The sequence below is a fragment of the Amblyraja radiata genome, chromosome 21, assembly GCF_010909765.2.
Source record: "Amblyraja radiata isolate CabotCenter1 chromosome 21, sAmbRad1.1.pri, whole genome shotgun sequence".
Lineage (NCBI taxonomy): Eukaryota > Metazoa > Chordata > Chondrichthyes > Rajiformes > Rajidae > Amblyraja > Amblyraja radiata.
The window spans coordinates 11,318,735-11,337,821 of NC_045976.1; the positions used below are offsets into that span (position 1 = coordinate 11,318,735).

The 19,087-nt window shown below is 46.3% G+C and overlaps 1 protein-coding gene across 2 annotated transcripts in view; it reads right to left on the reverse strand.

Moving 5' to 3' along the window:
• pik3c2g (phosphatidylinositol-4-phosphate 3-kinase catalytic subunit type 2 gamma) overlaps window positions 1–12,349 on the reverse strand; it is a 178,380-nt gene extending 166,031 nt beyond the window's left edge. Inside the window, exon 1 of one of the 2 annotated variants that reach the window (XM_033039517.1) lies at window positions 12,231–12,349. The gene's annotated coding sequence lies outside the window, so the exon portion shown is untranslated. Of the gene's footprint in view, window positions 1–10,189; window positions 10,418–12,230 lie in introns of those variants that run through there. The other variant, XM_033039516.1, reaches the window with a different exon arrangement.
• Window positions 12,350–19,087: the final 6,738 nt, after the last annotated feature.

A 19,087-nucleotide genomic window follows, 5' to 3' on the forward strand; every position in this document is an offset into this window, starting at 1 on the left:
AAGACTTCAAAGCTCTGTGATTTCAAACCGTGTAACAGTTATTACTTCACGCACTGCCGAAGTCCTTGAGGGAGGAAGTGTGTTATCGTAATCAACCAATGAATCTGTTTGTAGAAAAACACAATGGTATTTTTTAACAATAACAACAAAGAAATTAAATTGCTCCCCTGGGCTTAAATTAAATATTTGCAGTCTGTAAAATCTTTCCTGCAAATAAAACAGGTTTTGCCAACGGCTTATTATAAAATTTCTGAACGGTCTTTCCCCCGACCATTCTGCTGTAGCCACGATGTGGTCTATAGGCACGTCCATTCTTTTAGCCATCGACGTGGATGCTGCCCTGGTGGAATAAAATTTGTACATGTTAGTGTTTATCCCAGCAGTTTTTAGCACCTGCTTGAGCCATCTCGCAATGGTTTGGCTCGTCACCCGACCATAAGGTTTTTTATGACTGACCCACAAGGCTTTTCATCTCCCTCGAATATTTTGGTTGTGTCTATGTAGGATAGTAGGTGGGTCATGGCACATAACCGTGGTTCTGGCGGGTAAGCCCGGAATTCCATGACTGGATTAGGTGTTCCTGGTCTGCTCTGTTTGATCAGTCCCTGGATAACGACAGAGATCTGGTCTGGAGCTGTGAGCATGCTGTCCAGTCGCAATAGGTGTAGTGACTGGACCCTCTGTGCAGATACAAGTGCCATCAACATTAGTGTTTTGAGCATAGATTGTTCCAGGTTGAGGGATCTGGCTGGTGGCCATCCCCTGAGGTATGTCAGGACCACACTGACATCCCATGTATGGGTGTACCTTGGTCTAGGGGGTTAGAGTTGTAAGTGCCCTTCATTAGTTTGACCACCAGCAGGTGGGACCCCATGGCCTGTTGTCCTGGAGCTGGTTTTAAATAGACAGGCAGGGCACTTCTAGCTGTGTTGATGGCTCTGTAGCTGAGTCCTTCATCGTGGTGAAGGTTCGCCAGGAATTCCAGTACGTTGGTAACTGTAGCGGTTGAGTAGGCGGTCCCTGTATCCAAGCAGTACTTCTCCCATTTTTTGATGCTGGACAAGTGCTGTTTTTTAGTGGATGTTCGGAGGGATGCTGACATGGTGTCGACGGTTTGTTATGATAATCCCAGTCCCAGAAGTGGTTTGTGCAGAATCTGCAACCCAGGAGTTTGATTTTTTCATGGCACGGGTGGCTTGTGCCCGACATTGGGTGTTAATAACTCTGGGTCACTGGGAAATACCATTGGAGTTTCAACAACCATGTCATGGAGTATTGGGAACCATGGCTGTGTAGGCCAGTCGGGTACTATCAAAATACCTGAAGCAGAGTCTATTTGTATTGTGCGTAGTCCCCGACTGATGAGGCAGAAGGGAGGAAATGCATAGAAGAAGAATTTCCCCAATCCAGCGCGAACGCATCTACCGCTGCTGCCTCAGGGTCTGGTTCCCAAGCGACATACATAGGTACCAGGTGATTTAGCCTTGATGCAAATAAATCGATATCTGGCGTGCCATATTGCTTGATAACTTTTGCGAAAAACGTGACCTGGTGTCTGCCACTGTATTTAGCTTACCTGGCAGGTAAGTTACTGATAGCCAAATATGTCTTTGGACACACCATTGCCAAATTGTGTTGACCAACTTGTCGCATGATACCGATTTTATGCCGCCCATATGGTTAATGTAGGCCACCACCGTAGTATTATCTATTTGTAACCGTACATGCAAGTGATGCATATTTATGCATATGCTGTTAAACCATAAAAGTCACCCAACATCTCTAGATAATTAATGCCCAGTGTAAGTGGTAACGATGACTCTGGGTTAGTCCATCTACTACTTGTGCTGGATATAGAGTTAGTTGCTCCCCAGCCTTGAGCACTGGCGTCTGTTTGGATAACTGACGTAGGGTTAGTGATGATAATAGGCTGAAACTATGCCAAACGTTTTTTGCCCACCACTGTAGTTCTGATATTGCTTCAGTGGGTAACTTCATGACACGATCATAATGACCTGTATGTCGTTTTTGGTGCAAAGGTCCGAATTATGTAGCCGGAAATGCTGCTACCATTTTCCCAATTACTCTGTTACTTGTCGAGTAGTTGGTAGTTTGTTGACCATTAAATTGTTGCATGATTGTGCCAATTCAACTATTTTGTCTCTTGGCAATGTTACAGTCACGTAGACTGAATTAATTGTGAAGCCCAAGTAGTCCATGATTGTGGATGGCTTCAACTTAGATTTATCTGGATGTAAGACAATCCCAGGGTTTCGAATAACTGTTTGGTAGCTGATACAGCTAACATAGTCAATTTCATGGTCTTGCCTACCATTTAAGATATCATCAAGATATGCCATGACAATATATTTTTGTCTTCTGAATATTGCCAGAGCTGGTTTTAGTGTCTTGGTGAACAATCTTGGGCTGATGTGAACCCATTGGGTAACGCTTTAAACTGCTATAGCTGCCCCATCCAGGTAAATCTGCGATGATCCTTGTGAATGGTACTAAATAGTAAACATCTTTAAGATCAATGCTTGCCATGAAGTATCCTTTGGAATTTAGTTGTTTGGCAGTAACAACCGTTTCCATTTTGAAAAGTATATACTTAACAAACATATTTAGTGAAGTTAAGTCAATGATGATGCGACATCCACCATCTCTTTTTGGTTTAGTGAATATATTTGATACGAATTGCAAGGGTTCAGGTTTTCCCATGATAACCTTTGTAATTATTCTCACCAGTTCAGCTTGTCCCTCTCGTTTCTTTAACGGAGAGGGGAAAATACCCTCTGGGGTGAATGTTGACCTGGTGGCAATTTTTCTAGTGTGAATTGTATTTGTATCCACTAATGCCATTGAGTATATACTGATCACTCGTGATAGACTCCCATGTGTTAGTATTACTCTATATGCTGGTAGGAACCAGACCCACCTACCTCCATGGTTATGGGTATTCTTCTGTTTCCTGCCGGTCCAACGAGTGTTGCACGTCGTCTGACGTGGCGGTGACGTTGGGGGGTGGCACATTTTCCATGGGGTCCGTTCTGGGCCCTGGTCTAAAGAAAGACTTTCGGTGATAGAATGCGGACCCCGAGCTTTCATCAGTCCCATATGGTAGACGTCAACTGATGGACGCGATGGGGTGCTGCTGCGTAGGAATTATTGTTTTTGGTTTGCTCGTCCCGGCCCTGCCCTCATGAGACCGAAAGTTTTTAAAAACCTTTTTCATGTCCTTCATATGCTTTGTGAGGTTTTTGCCAAAGAGCAGTGGGTCTGGCTCAGTGGCTGGGGTATGCACAACCCCGCAATGTAGGATTTTTATGGCAGGTCTTATGATTTGTTTACGAAGGTTGTGGTCATCTCCGTATTTGTCCATGAAACGAGGAAAAACAATGTGATGGCTGACGTCAGGCTTTTAACGGCCTCCTGCACGTGGGGTTTCCACGTAGCGGTCCACCACACCTAGCAGCTCTTCCTGTTCCTGCACCCCTTGCATACTCCCGAGATCTTCAGCCATTGTCCCCTGTTCTTGACCAGCCCAGTCCTGGTCACCAAAGCTATCCTCTGGAAAGGAGGAAGCAATGGACAGTGCACAAGGCACTGTGGAGGGAGTGCCTGGACTCCCCCTGCGAGAGCGGCCCTCACGAAGCGCGTCTCGCTGGAGCTCCTGCTCTAAGAGCCGCTCCATGCAGCTCAGGCGGCTGTCTCCCCTCCCCGTGCGGGTGGAGAGATGTCCCCGTCTGACAAGTCGGAGCCACCGGCCGGACGCTCAGGCGCTAGCGGGCTGGGCACGGCACGGTGTCGGGGTATAGCGGAGCGCCCGGTAAGCAGTCCTACCGCCTTGTTGCTGCCCCCGCCAGATGGAACGCTTCTCCGTGGAGTCGAGCGGGGGGCAGGTCTGTTCAGGCGGCTGTCTTTCCCCCCGTGCGGGTGGAGAGACGTCCCGTCCGACAAGTCGGAGCCACCGGCCGGACGCCTCTTCCGTGGCTTCACTTCCAGCCCGCTGCTCAGGCGCTAGCGGGGCTGGGCTCGGCACGGTGTCGGGATAGCGGAGCGCCGGGTAAGCGGTCCTACCGCCTTGTTGCTCCCCCCCCCCAGATGGAACGCTCCTCCGTGGAATCGAGCGGGGGACAGGTCTGTTCTGTTCCTGCCCCCCCCCAGATGGAACGCTCCTCCGTGGAGTCGAGCGGGGGACAGGTTTGTCTAAGAGCCTTTCTTCTCTGCCTGAGTGAAAGAAAAACCCGACCTCAGAGCTTACCTGACGGTCCGTTCTTTCACCTCCGTAGCGGGAGCGCCTGACTCCCGCTGCGCCGCTGTTGCTCTGCTGAACGTAATTATGCCGCGCATGCGTGCTGAGCGGGCTCTTCACGTGACTCCGAAGTAAAATCAAAGTGTTGGAGGCTCTCTGGAACTTCTAGAAGAAGTCCTGACCCAAATGTCGTCTGCCTATTCCCTCCGCAGAGGGAAGATTGGATGTGGGGGAAATGTTTCTATGTGGGAGAGACAAGACTGTAAAATAGTCATGGAATCATAGAGTCCTGCAGCATGGAAACAGGCCCTTTGACCCAATGTTCATACTGACCAAGATGCCCTGTCTAATATAGTCTCATTTGCCTGTGTTTGGCCCATAGCCCTCTAAACCTTTTCTATCCACGTGTATGCGTGTGTGTGTGCGCGTGTGTGTATGTGTGTGTGTCTGTGTGTGTCTGTGCGTGCGTCTCTGTTGTGTGTCTGTGTGTCTGTGTTGTGTGTCTGTGTGACCACTGCCACAGCCCAGTGAGAGTTGTGCTTCATCTGCACCATTAACAGCAAGCAATGTCTGTATCGAGCCATGGCGCCCATCCTAAATACCTGGGCACTCAACCTTGCAGAATCTGTGGTATGTGTGTATGTAGTTTATGGTGTGTGTGTGTGGTACGTGATCATGGTGTCCGTTTGTGTATGTGTGTGGGTGTGTGTGTGGGGGGCATGTTGTGTGTGTGGTATGTGTGTATGCAGTTTATGGTGTGTGTGTGTGTGTGTGTGTGTGTGTGTGTGTGTGTGTGTGTGTGTGTGTGTGTGTGTGTGTGTGTGTGTGTGTGTGTGGGGGGGGGGCGGGGGCATGTTGTGTGTGTAGTATGTGTGTATGCAGTTTATGGTGTGTGTGTGTGTGTGTGTGTGTGTGTGTATGCAGTTTATTTTTTGTGTGTATGTGTGTGCATGTGTGTGTGTGGGGCATGTTGTGTGTGTGTGTGTGTATGGCTTGTGTACACAGTGTGTGTTATGGTTGTGTGTGTGCGATGTATGAGAGTGTGGATACGTAATGTTAGTGTGATGTGCATGCATGTGTGGCATGTGTGTTTCCATGTTTTATACTGTATGCATCTAAATGTACAAAACTGTCTCATATTTAAGTTGCTCTTTTGTGTTCCATTGAAATTGCCCCAGACACTGGCACAGCAGTAGAGTTGCTGCATTACAACGCTTGCAGCGCTGGAGACCCGGGTTCCATCCCGACTACGGGTTCTGCCTGTACGGAGTTTGTACGTTCTCCCCGTGATCCATGTGGGTTTTCTCCAAGATCTTCCGTTTCCTCCCACACTCCAAAGATGTACAGGTATGTAGGTTAATTGGCTTGATGTATGTGTAAATTGTCCCTAGTGTGTGTAGGATAGTGTTAACATGTGGGCACCGCTGGTCGGTGTGGACCCGGTGGGCCGAAGGGCCTGTTTCCACGTGGTATCTCTAAAACTAAAACATAAAACTAAAACACTAAAATGCTTTCACAGACAATGAGAGACATTTTGGCTACTTTTGGTAAAGACACTTGGACAGGTACATGGATGGGAAGATTTAGAGGGATAGTGCCCAAGCCCGGGCAGGCGGGACTAGTGTAGATGGGGCACCTTGGTCAACATGGACGAGTTGGCCCAAAGGGCATGTTTCCCTGCTGCACAACTATATGACACAAAGTACTGTTGAAGTGTGGTCACTGCTGCAAAGTAAGCAGCCGACTTGAGCAGAGCAAGATCCCACAACGTAATGTGAAGAGATGAAAACCCAGCAGCTCATGCAGCATCTCTGGAGAACATGAATCGGGTATGTTTCTGGCCGGGACCCTTTTCGAGACTGAAACATCGCATATCAAATTCCTCCAGGGATGCTGCTTCACCCACTGAGTTACTCCAGCACTTTGTGTCTTTTTTTGTAAACTATCATCTGCAGTTCCTTGTGTCTACAATACGAGGGAGCGCTGGGAACACAGAGCACAGATACTAACATTTGTAAAGGGGAAAAGAGGTGAGCCACAGCATTTTTGGGAAGACATTTTAGTCAGAAATAAAAACTGCAATGTGAGCACTTAACGAAGGTGCAAAACAGAAGGAACGAAAACTAGAGATACAAGGAACTGCAGATGCTGGAACATTGAGTAAAATACAAAGTGCTGGAGTAACTCAGCGGGTCAGGAATCATCTGTGGAGGGAATGAACAGACGTTTTGAGTCTGGACACTTCTTCAAATGTACACTGAAAACCGTAACGACCTTGGTAAGGCCATCAAAAAAGGCCAAAAGGGACTTCTGCTCCAAGCTGGAGGATGAAATCGATGTTCGGCAACTGTGGTGGGGCTTGAATGCTATTACCTCCTACAAGGCGAAATCAGGAGGCAGCTCAAATGTCATCGAAGCGTCACTCCCTGACGAGCTCAATGCGTTTTACGCACGCTTTGATAGGGAGAACACTGATGTGCCTTCCCGAGCCCCCATTCTCGGTGATGGTATTTCAGTCACTGTCACAGAGGCCAATGTCAGAAGATACTTCAGGCGGGTGAACCCTCGAAAAGAGCCTGGACCTGATGGTATACCCGGTCATGTTCTAAAAATCTGTGCCGACCAATTGGAGTTTTTATGGACGTTTTCAACCTCTCACCTCTGAGGTCTGAGGTTCCCACCTGCTTTAAAAGAGCATCAATAATACCGGTGCCCAAGAAGAGCAACGTCTGTGGTGATGAAATGCTTTGAGAGGTTGATTATGGAGCAAATCAACTCCTACCTCGACAAGAACCTCGACCCACTGCAGTTCGCTTACCGCCACAACAGATCAATGGTGGATGTGATCTCACTGGTTCTCCACTCTGCTCTGGACCACTTGGACAACAAAGACTCATATGTCAGGCTGTTATTCATTGACTACAGCTCGGCGTTTAATACCATCATCCCCTCCAAGCTGGTTACCAAGCTCTCAGATCTGGGTCTCTGCGCATCCCTCTGCAATTGGATCCTCGACTTCCTCATCCACAGACCACAGACTGTCCATATTGGTGGAAATGTGTCAGCCTTGATAACAATCAGCACGGGAGCACCTCAAGGCTGCGTGCTCAGCCCCCTGCTGTACTCACTCTATACTCATGACTGTGTAACTGGACATAGTGCGAACTCCACCATCAAGTTCGCCGACGACACCACTGTTGTGGGACAAATCACTGATGGTGACGAGTCAGAGTATAGAAGTAAGATCGACCGATTGACCAAATGGTGCCAGCACAATAACCTGGCTCTCAACACCAGCAAAACCAAGGAAGTGATTGTGGACTTTGGAAAGGGTAGGATAGGGACACACAGTCCCGTTTCTATCAACGGGATGATGGTGGAAAGGGTCAAGAACTTCAAATTCCTGGGCATGCATATTTCAAAAGACCATTCCTGGTCCCAGCACACTGATGCAATCATAAGGAAAGCACATCAGCGCCTCTACTTCCTGAGAAGATTATGGAGAGTCGGTATGTCAAAGAGGACTCTTTCGAACTTCTACAGGTGCACAGTAGAGACCATGCTGACTGTTTGCATCTTGGCTTGGTTCGGCAACTTGAACATCCAGGAGCGGAAAAGAATGCAGAAAGTTGTGACCACTGCCCAGTCCATCATCGGCTCTGACCTCCCCACCATCGAAGGGATCTATCGCAGTCGCTGCCTCAAAAAGGCTGCCAACATCATCAAGGACCCACACCATCCTGGTCACACACTCATCTCTCCGTTGCCATCGGGAAGAAGGTACAGGAGCCTGAAATCTGTTACATCCAGGTTCAGGAATAGCTACTTCCCCACAGCCATCAGGCTATTAAACACAACATCACACAAACTCTGAACTATAACAGCCTATTGCACTTTATCTGTTTATTTATGTGTGTATATATTATCTATGGTATGTATATAGACACACTATTCTGTATTATGCCTACAATATTCTGTTGTGCTGCAGCAAGCAAGAATGTCATTGTCCTGTCTGAGACATGATAATAAACTCTCTTGACTCTTGACGAACTATAAATCTCTGAAAACTTTAACTGTAATGATCAAAACAATAAGCAAAGAGGGAAGAGAGGTGATTATCTCAGGGAAGAGATGATATTAGTGGAGAAACAAAAAACTCGAAGGAAACATGGAGAAAGATTTTTCTCATTTTCACAAATGAGAGACAGCATCTAAATGGGTGGCGTGTAGACTTTTTTTACAAAATGTAGACACAAGGAACTGCAGAATCTCAAGAAAAACACAAAGTGCTGGAGGAACTCAGCGGGTCAGGCAACATCTGCGGAAGGAATGAACACGCTGATCAGGAAGGCTGGGTCCGTCCTGGGGGCGGAGTTGGATTCATGGGAGGTGATCTTGGAGGGGAGGATGCTCCTCAAACTGCGGAGCATCCCGGATAATATAGCTCACCCCCTCCATGACACACTGGTCGACCTGAGGAGTACATCCACCAAGATGCAGCACAGAACGCCACTGGAGATCCTTCATCCCTGTGGCTATCAAACTGTACAACTCCTCCCCCTTCTGTCATGGGATGGACTGACCCCCTGCACACTAGCACCACCCCACGAGTGATAGGTTTTACAATTTTAACGGAGCCAATTATCCTACGTCTTTGGAGTGTGGGAGGAAACCGGACCTCCCGGGGAAAACGCAGGTTACAGGGAGAACATACAAACTCCATACTGACAGCACCCACAGTCACGAACCTGGGTCTCTGGTGCTGTAAGGCAGCAATTCTACCGCTGTGCCACCATGCCATCATGTTCCCCAGTTACTCCAGCACTCTCTACTTCTACAATATTTGGTAATTGACTGACAAACAAACACCACCTCCCATTTTCATTTTTATTTTATCCATCTTCCCCTCTCTACCCTGTGTCCCACCCGGACTCACACCCATTTCTCCCCTCCCTCCTATATTCCTTCCTCTGGCTTCACAATTCACTCCTCTGCCATCCTTGTCTCACATCTTTCTTCTTTTCATCTCTGTCCACCCATCCGCCTATCAAAAATCTCCCTCATATGTATCCACCCATCACTCACCCGACTTTGTCCTGCCCCCACCTCTCTTCCAGCTTTCTCCCTCCACCCACATCACAATCAGTCTGAAGAAAGGTCCCGATCCGAAACATCACCTATCCACATTATCCAGAGATGCTGCCTGACCCACCGAGGCCGAGATAATCCACGACTTTGTGTCTTTTTTTTGCAAAACCAGCACCTGCAGTTCCTTGCGTCTACAAGGAAATCTACTTATCCAGCAGTTTACATTCCTGGTAAAATCATACTTTGATTGACTGGTTTTATCCTTCTGATACTTCCAGTTTATTTTTGGAACGAGAAGAATTCCCAGTTAGAGATGTCGGAGAGAAGGCTGAATTTCAACCTGTCATTTAGCTGACAGCACAGGAAGTCTCTGTGCCCCGTTTACACAATTGGGACAGCAACTATCATCCCTTTAATAGTCCTGCTCTTTCAACCAATTACCCAATCCTCTCCTGCACGATTCATAACCTCTGCATCGACGGCCACTTTCAATGTGAGATTTTGTTATTCCTAATCAATCCAATGATGAAAAAATGAAGCATTTCTGCACTTATTATTACATTACCACCTTATACATTTCCCAATTAGTGGCCCAAAGATTAAAGTCATATTTACTCCGTGTGGCTGAACCATCCAGAGAGCAAGTGATCTCCCAGGCCTTGATACAAGAGTCTTTTTGTGTCACCACTTGTGGCTCAACTCCTCTCCCTCAGTCAAAAATACTTAATGGATGAATTAATTCACCACTACGCAGAAACATTATTTAATTTAACCTTCAGAAGAGCAGCATAAGCTCAAGAGAGAGCTGTTTTAGCTGTATTAGTTTTACCCGTTCTTCAAAGATACCTGAAGATATTTGATGTGTTGTCAGTTGATCTGGGAGGCAGAATCCAGAAATCCCATGGTGGTTGATTACTGGAGCCTCAAGGCAGAGATTCCCTCAGTCCCGGAGTTAAACTGAGCTGGAGGAACAACTCCCTGGGATCAGTTGAATCCACAATTGCCGTGCCTCGTTCATGATATCTCCTCAGTAGACCCAAGCTGCCGTCTGCTAGACTGTTTACACTGGCACGGTCAAGGTGACCACGTGACAAACTGGAGAGCAGTGAGCAGGGGTTTTGGTTTCAATATCACAGCTCTTGTTTAATCCCAAAATGGCTGTGATACCATTTTGCTACTGCTGTGACTTTGTAGTTTCGGTTTACTCAATTCAACTGTTATCTGAATGTACATTTAAAAACAGGCTTGTTAAACAATCAGGATGTCACTGAGGCACAGCTGGTAGAGCAGCTGCCTCACAGCACCAAAGACCCGGGTTCAATCCTGACCTCCGGGTGCTGCCTGGCGGTGTGTAAAGTTGGCACTTTCTCCCTATGACCACTACGGTTTCCTCCTGGTGCTCCGGTTTCCTCCCACATCCCAAAGACACGTGGGTTTTCAGGTTAATTGTCCTCTGTAAACTGTCCTTGGTGTGTAGGGTGTGGATGAGAAAGCGGGATAACGTAGAACGGGCGATCGGTGGTCGGTGCGGACTTGGTGGGGTGAAGGGCCTGTTTTCATGCCGTATTTGTAAACTGAACACGCTCTCCTTTGCCTATTTCTACAGTAATGCATAAATATATTATAACACAAAGAACTGCAGGCGTTGGTTTACAAAAAAAGGCACAAGATGCTGAAGTAAGATCTTTCTGCATCTCTGGAGAACATGGATAAGTGATGTTTCAGGGTAGGGCCTTTCTTCAGGCTGATTGTGGTGGGGGGGAGGGGGGGGGTAGAAAGTTGGCAGAGAGGAGGGGCAGGGCAAAGCTTGGCAGGTGATAGGTGGATACAGGTGAGAGAGGTTTATGATGGGCAGATTGTTTGGCAAAGGCCAGAGATGAAAAGAGAAAAGGTGTGAGATAAGAAAAGAAGAGGTGAAAATTGAACTGTCCAACCTCTCCCTGGAGCTAATACCCTCCACTGTAGATCAGTCACTGTATTCCTTGTCCATGTATATTCCTGTATTCCTAGCCCCCAGCAGAGGCTTTGTCTGTATCTGGATGCCTCACGGCCATGAAACTTTGTATGAAGTTAAACTAATTGCCGTTATTAACACAACTTCATACACACTGCAGGCAGCATTCTGGTAAATCTCTTCTGCACCCTCTCCAGAGCCTTCACATCGTTCCTGTAATGGGGCAACCACAACCGCTGCAATACTCCAAATGCGGCTTTAACCATAGTCCTCCGAAACATGACTTCCCGACTCGTATGCCCAATGTCCCGTCCAACGAAGACAAGCATTTACTATAAGCCCTCTTTACCACTCTATCCACATGTGTTGCCACTTTCAGGGAGTTATGAATTTGGACCCCAAGTTCTCTCTGTCTTCATAGTCTCTATACTTTCCCTTTACATTCGACCTCTCAAAGATATCTTTTTATCATTCAACTGTGCTTTAATTCTGCCTCTCATTTCCCAATTATTTTATCTTAACTATTTAACCTGCTTAATGCAGGGTTGAAACTTCACCGCTCCTTTGTGAAAAATATCTCAGGAATGTATATAGTTAAAATATTCATGATTATTGTAGATCCTGATTTAATACCATACCTTAAACCAAGCAAAAAAACATAATCCATGTCTATGAAATCTCCTTTCTAAAATCAATTTCAAGCATATTGCAGATTGCACCTTTAAGTATTCTATGCAAAAGTTCACAGTTGAATTCCTCCTACTATTGACGTATGGATTAGAAGCCTCATATCCGTAGTTAACTGGTACTTTACAACTGATAATTTGCCTCCAATTAATGATTAAACTGTGACTCAAATACATTGAACACACCACTGCCGCTCCTATAGAAAGTTCTATCAATGTTGATTTGATTTGATTTGAATATGTTTACCTTTTCAAGTTGAGAGCAGTCTGCTACTTGTCAGGTTTCTCTTAACTTCCATCGAACTTTCGAAAACAGAAAGTAAAAGAGGAGCACATTTCTATATATGCAGATTGCAACACTTGTGTGGTTTAAGTAATGTTAGCAAACCAGATATGCAGCCCAGAACAAGACGGAAAATACTCTGTTCCAGTAAATAAACCCTGGCTGGGAAATGGACAAAACAGGTTTAGATTCTGTAACACACGGAACTGCATTTGTAGTTTACAGAAAATAGGTGCTGGAGTAGGCCATTCGGCCCTTCGAGCCAGCAGCGCCATTCAATATGATCATGGCTGATCATCCAGAATCAGTACCCCGTTCCTGGTTTCTCCACATATCCCTTGATTCCATTAGATCTAAGAGCTGTATCGAACTCTTTCTAGAATACATACTTGAATGGGTATCTTGGTTGGCAAAGACCTGCGGGTTCAAAGGGCCTGTTTCTGTGCTGTCTCTAAGAGTCCCACTGTACGAGTTAATTCAAGAGCTCTCCCAAGTTAAAAAAAAATCAAACTCGTGGTAAGCACGTAGAATGTACGTAGCGGGTACGTCGGAGCTCGGGACGCCTCTTAGCAGCTTGTAATGCTAACAGCAGGTAAGCTCGTGAAGACTCGTGAAGATTTTTCAACATGTTGAAAAATGTCCACGAAAGCCCCGAGTACCTACGAGCGGCTATTACCATAATTCTCCGAGTTCGAATCAGGGGAAACTCGGGAGAACTCTTGAATTACCTCGTACAGTGGGACAGCCCCTTAACTCTCTCTTGAATACATACAGTGAATCGGCCTCCACTTCCATTATGTGGCAGAGAATTCCACAGATTTACAACCCTCTGGGTGAAAAAGATTTTTTGTCATCTCAGTCCTAAATGGCCTACCCCTTATTCTTAAACTGGTTCTGGATTCCCCCAACATCGGAATTTTCTTTCCTGCATCTAATCTGTTCCAATCCCTTAAGAATTGTATGTTTCTACAAGATTTCCTCTCATCCTTCTAAATTCCAGTGAATATAAGCCCAGTTGATCCATTCTTTCATCATATGCAGTCCCGCCACCCCGGGAATTAACCTGGTGAACCTACGCTGCACTCCCTCAATAGCAAGAATGTCCTTCCCCAAATTAGGAGACCGAAACTACACACATTACTCCACATGGTCTCACCATCGCCCTGATCAACTGCAGTAAGACCTCCTTGCCCCTAAACTCAAATCCTCTTGCTATGAAGGCCAACATGCCATTCGTTCTCTTCACTGCCTTCTGTACCTGCATGCTTACTTTCAGTGACTGATGTACAAGGAGTAATGTGTTGGAGTCATTCTACGCGCCAGGCAGCACCTCTGTAGAACATGGATAGGTGATGTTTTGGGTTACTGATTGTGGTGGTGGAGAGGGAGAAGAAAGCTGGAAGAGAGGGTGGGTAGGTCAAAGCCTGGTGAATGATAGGTGGAAGAAGGAACTGCAGAGTCTGATTTAAACTGAAGATAGACACAAAATGCTGGAGTAACTCATCTGGGCAGGCAGCATCTCTGGAGAGAAGGAATGGGTGACGTTTCAGGTCGAGACCCTCCTTCAGTCTGAAGAAGGGTCTCGAACTGAAACATCAACCATTCCTTCTCTCCAGAGATGCTGCCTGTCCCCCCGCTGAGTTACCCCAGCTGTTTGTGACTGAAGTCTGAAGAAGGGTCTCAACCCGAAACGGCACCCATTCCTTCTCTCCAGAGACATTCCCAGTCCCGCAGAGTTACTCCAGCTTTTTGTGTCTATCTTCCAATGATAGGTGGGTATAGATGAAGGAGGTTTTCTGATAGGCAAATGGTTGTACAAAGACTAGAGATGAAAAGACAATAGGTGTGAGATGAGGAAAGAAGAGGTAGCGAATTGTGAAGCCAGAGATAGGTGGAAGGGGAAGGGAATGGGGGGGGGGGGGGACATTGGTATCTCCAGTTAGGGCACAAGAAAGAGAGGGGGAGGGAAAGGGGGAGAAGAAGGAGGGAGGGGTTGGAGCAGTATTCCTGACCTCAGGTGCTGTCTAGGTGTGGAGTTTGCACGTTCCCCCTGTGACCACGTGGGTTTCCTCTGGGTGCTCCGGTTTCAGCCCACATTCCAAAAACGTACGGGTTTGTTGGTTAATTGGCTTCTGTAAATCGTTCCGAGTGTGTCGGGAGTGGATGAGAAAGTGGGATAGCATAATGTGTGAACTTAGTGTGAGCGGGTGATCGATGGTCAACATGGACTCAGTGGGCCAAAGGGCCTGTTTCCTTGCTGTTTCTTTCAATCAGTTAAAATTAAGGAGTTGCCCTTGGACTTTCGCATGCAACTAGTCAAAATATAAATCTGGTTCTATATCATTCTGGCAAAGTGACAACAAACAGGTCTTCAAGTCTGACTGAGCAATAAAAGTTACCCCAGGTTTTTTTTGGAATTGATTAGCCGTTTTATTTATCTCACAAGACGGGACACCTTATCTCTATTCATTTGTTTCTCTCTCAGTCCACTGTTTTGTTGGAAGGAGGCAGAGCACATTCCTTATCCCGTACACCCAGTTACACCACAATAGATCCTGAGGTGGCTGCTTTTCATTTGAGGCGCCACTTCCAAAAGAAGGTACAGGATCCTGAAAACCATGACCACCAGGTTCATGAACAGCTTCTTCCCCACAACCATCAGGCTCTTGAACACTGCACAACAATAACCACAACCTCAGCAACTATGGTCTTCTCTGTTCTTTGTCATTGTTGCACTATAGACGTCAGTTTGCAATATTGCAGTTACCTGGTATCAGGGTTATTAAGCTTTGGTCCAAAGATGGGTCCCAACCCAAAATGTCACACATCCTCTCTCTCCAGAGACGCTGAGCTATTCCAGCACGTTGTGTCTATCTTCCTTATCAATATCTTGTATTGTTGATTATTATATATTAATGTTATTGGATTTACAGGGCTGTTCAGTTGCAACAAGTAAAATGTCATTGTTCTTTTGCTGGTACATATGACAAATATTACAAATATCCCCCCTATTCCAATCAGTCTGTAGAATAGTCCTGACCCAAAACGTCTCCTGCCCATGTTCTCCAGAGATGCAACTTGACCCACTGAGTTACTCCAGCACTTTGTGTCTTTTTTTGACAATTATCCAAATTAAGCCAAATTGGGCCAAAGAAAGCCCTAGATAGTGGATGTGAAGAGAATGTTTCCATTAGTGGGAGAGTCCAGGACCAGAGGGCAAAGCCTCAGAATAAAAGGATGTACCTTTCGAATGGAGATAAGGAGGAATTGTTCGAGCCAACGGGTGGTGAATCTGTGGAATTCCTTGCCGCAGACGGCTGTAGAGGACGTCATTGGGTATTTTCAAAGTGGAGATTGATCGGTTCTTGATTAGTAAGGGCGTCAAAAATTACAGGGAGAAACCAGGAGAATGGGGTTGAGAGGGAAAAAATAGATCAGCCATAATTGAATAGCAGAGCAGATTCGATGGGCCAAATAGCCTAATTCTGCCATTGTGACTTAATGAACTTATTATGAAGAGATCGAGAGAGACGGGGGAAGGGGAGTGGGAGAAACAGATGTACAAAGCTGACGATAGTGCGGTGTCCCTCCGTTTCTTATTCTACATTTCTTTCCGAGCTTTAACAATTTCACTGCAGTTATCAGGACAAGTGGAATTGGCAGCTCTCCAAGGAAAAGTAATTCCATTTCCCGTATTTCTTTTTTTTTAACACAATCTGTCTGAACCCTGTCATGTCTATCAGACTCTCCTTCACAAAAGAAGCCTTTTGTTCCGCTTGGCTGGCTCAGCACCCAATGGCGTGAACACTGAAGCCTGCAATTTTAGGTAATATATCCACCCGCTATCCCATACCCGCCGTTCCCATTCCCCCGTCCCTTTCCACTGAAATCCCGACCTCTGGTTTCACACCTCACTATCTCCTCTCCATACCCCACGTCCTTTTTCCCCTTCTCGTCTCTGGCCTTTGTCCACTCACCTGTTATTCAAAGCCCCTCTCACCTGTATCCACCTATCACTTGCCGGACTTTGTCCTGCCCCCACCTCTCTTTAACAGCTTTCTCCACCCTCCCCCCCCCCCCCCCCCCCCATGCTACAATCAGTCTGATTGAGGACACAAAGTGCTGGAGTAATTCAACGGGACCTCTGGAGAACATGGAGAGATGACTTTTCGGAAAAATGTTCCCCATGTTGGGGGAGTCCAGAACCAGGGGTCACAGTTTAAGAATAAGGGGTAGGCCATTTAGGACTGAGATGAAAAAAACTTCTGTGGAATTCTCTGCCACAGAAGGCAATGGAGGCTAATTCACTGGATGTATTCATGAGAGAGTTAGATTTAGCTCTTGGGGCTAACAAAATCAAGGGATATGGGAAGAAAGCAGGAACGGGGTACTGATTCTGGATGATCAGCCATGATCTCATTGAATGGCGGTGCTGGCTCCAAGGGCCGTATGGCCTACTCCTGCACCTATTGTCTATGTTTCCATGCTGCATGACCCCTTGAATTACTCCAGTGCTTTGTGTCCTTTTGTCAATGAGTGCCTGCAGTTCCTTGTATCTCTCTTTATTCCAACATGCTTGTCCTACATAGAGCCTGCTGAGTTTCTGTATAGTGTTGGATAAGGTAAGGATAATTTATAGTGTAGGAAGGAACTGCAGATGCTGGTTTACACCAAAGATAGACACAAAATGCTGGAGTAATTCAGTGGGACGGGCAGCATTTCTGGAGAGAAAGAATGGGTGACGTTTCGGGTTGAGACCCCTTTTCAGGATGTTAAGGATAATTAGTAGATAGTTTCACAAGGGACATTTTGTGCAAAGGAGAAAAGAGTCATGTTAGGAAAAACAAAAGTTTATGCAGGACGTGGTTAGAATCCTGAACTCACCCTTTAGCGGTGGTAGAGCAGGGGTTTTGATAGAGAATGGAGGAGTTCCTGAGAGAGAGAATAATTTGCAGGGATAAGGAACGGGGAGATGGAAATGACAGGCTTGCTTTCCCAGAAGCTAGCATTGACATGAAGGGATGAATGGTCTCATTATGGTTGTGATAAATCCCAGCAACATTATAGATGTCATAGAATCATCGAGTCACCGGGTCATACAGAAACAGGTCCTTCGGCCCAACACCAAGATGTCCCATCCAAACGCATCTCATTTCCCTGCATTCTGGAACATATTTCTCTCAACATTTTGCATTGGTATCTACACTTGTCTTATTTAACTTTTCCCCTGTACCTTTTCTGTTTCCTTATAATAGTTTGGATTAGTGTCAAGGAGTCATACAGTACGGTAAAAGGCCCTTCGGCCCAACTCGTCCATGCCGACCAAGGTGCCCCATCCAATCTAGTCCTATTCAGCTGTGTTTGGCTCATATCCCTCTAAACCTTTCCTATCCATGTACCTGTTGAATTGTCTTGTAAAAGCTGTTATAGTACCTGCCTCAACCACCTCCACAGGAAGCTTGCTCCATAAACCCACCACCCTCAGAGTGAAAAGGTTACCCCTCAGGTTCTTCTTATATTTTTCACTCTCACTTTAAACCTATGTCCTCTGGTTCTTGATTCCCCTACCCTGGGTGACAGACTGTGCATTCATCCGATCTATTAAGGGACAGAAGTTTAGGGGTAACATGAGGGGGAACTTCTTTACTCAGAGTGTGGTAGCGGTGTGGAATGAGCTTCCAGTGGAAGTGGCGGCAGCAGGTTCGTTGGTATCATTTAAAAATAAATTGGATAGGCATATGGATGAGAAGGGAATGGAGGGTTATGGTATGAGTGCAGGCAGGTGGGACTAAGGGAAAAAAGTTGTTCGGCACGGACTTGTAGGGCCGAGATGGCCTGTTTCCGTGCTGTAATTGTTATATGGTTATATATGGTTATTCCCCTCATGATTTTACCCATCACCTCATAAGATCACCTCAGCCCCTGTGCTCCAAGGAATAAAGTCCAAGCCTGCCCAACCTCTCCCTATAGCTCAGGCCCTTAAATCCTGGCAAAATCCCCATTAAACTTCTCTACAGAAGCTTTCCTCAGTATTAAACTCAGTATTCTGAAGAAGGGTCTCTACCGAAAATGTCACCCATATCCTCTCTCCAGAGATGCTGCCTGACCCGTTTGAGTTACTCCAGAATTTTGTGTCTATTCTCAGAGTTCCAACTGTGGTCCCACCAATGTGTTGTTACTGAGTTTTCTTCTGAGTTTGTCAGTGAGTTTTCTTGTGAAATCCCAAGTCTCACCATTGCCACTGACTCCATCTACACTTCGCGCTGACTCATAAAGAAAAGATGTCCCACCCCGGCCATTCCTTCTTCTCCCCACTCCCGTTATGCTGAAGGCACAGAAGCTTGAAAGCGCGCACCACCAGAATATCCCCTCTGTTATCAGGCTTCTGAATGGTCATTCCATAAACTAGGGTACTGCCCGATTCACCTCTACCCCATTGCGGACATTGGACTTTGTCTCTGGAACTGATGCGCTACAATGCTAAGAACTGTTTGATGCCACTCTGTATCTTCCCCTTTGCTTGACCTATTGTACTTGAGTTTGACTTGATTGTATTTATGTATAGTATTGTCTGACCTGTTTGGACAGCGGGCAAAACAAAGCTTTTCACTGAATCTTTCATGTGGCCATAATAAACTTAAACCTAAACCTAAAGCTCCACACAGCTGACCTCCTGCCTTGCTATAAGGGGAGGGAGTAAATGGCGTCATTTGCACGTCACGCAGGTGGCGCGCGAGAATTTTGGGAATCCCAAAATCCTGGTGCGCCATCCTGGGGCGTCACACGTAAATTATGTTGCGTAAATGGCGCTAATAACGCCC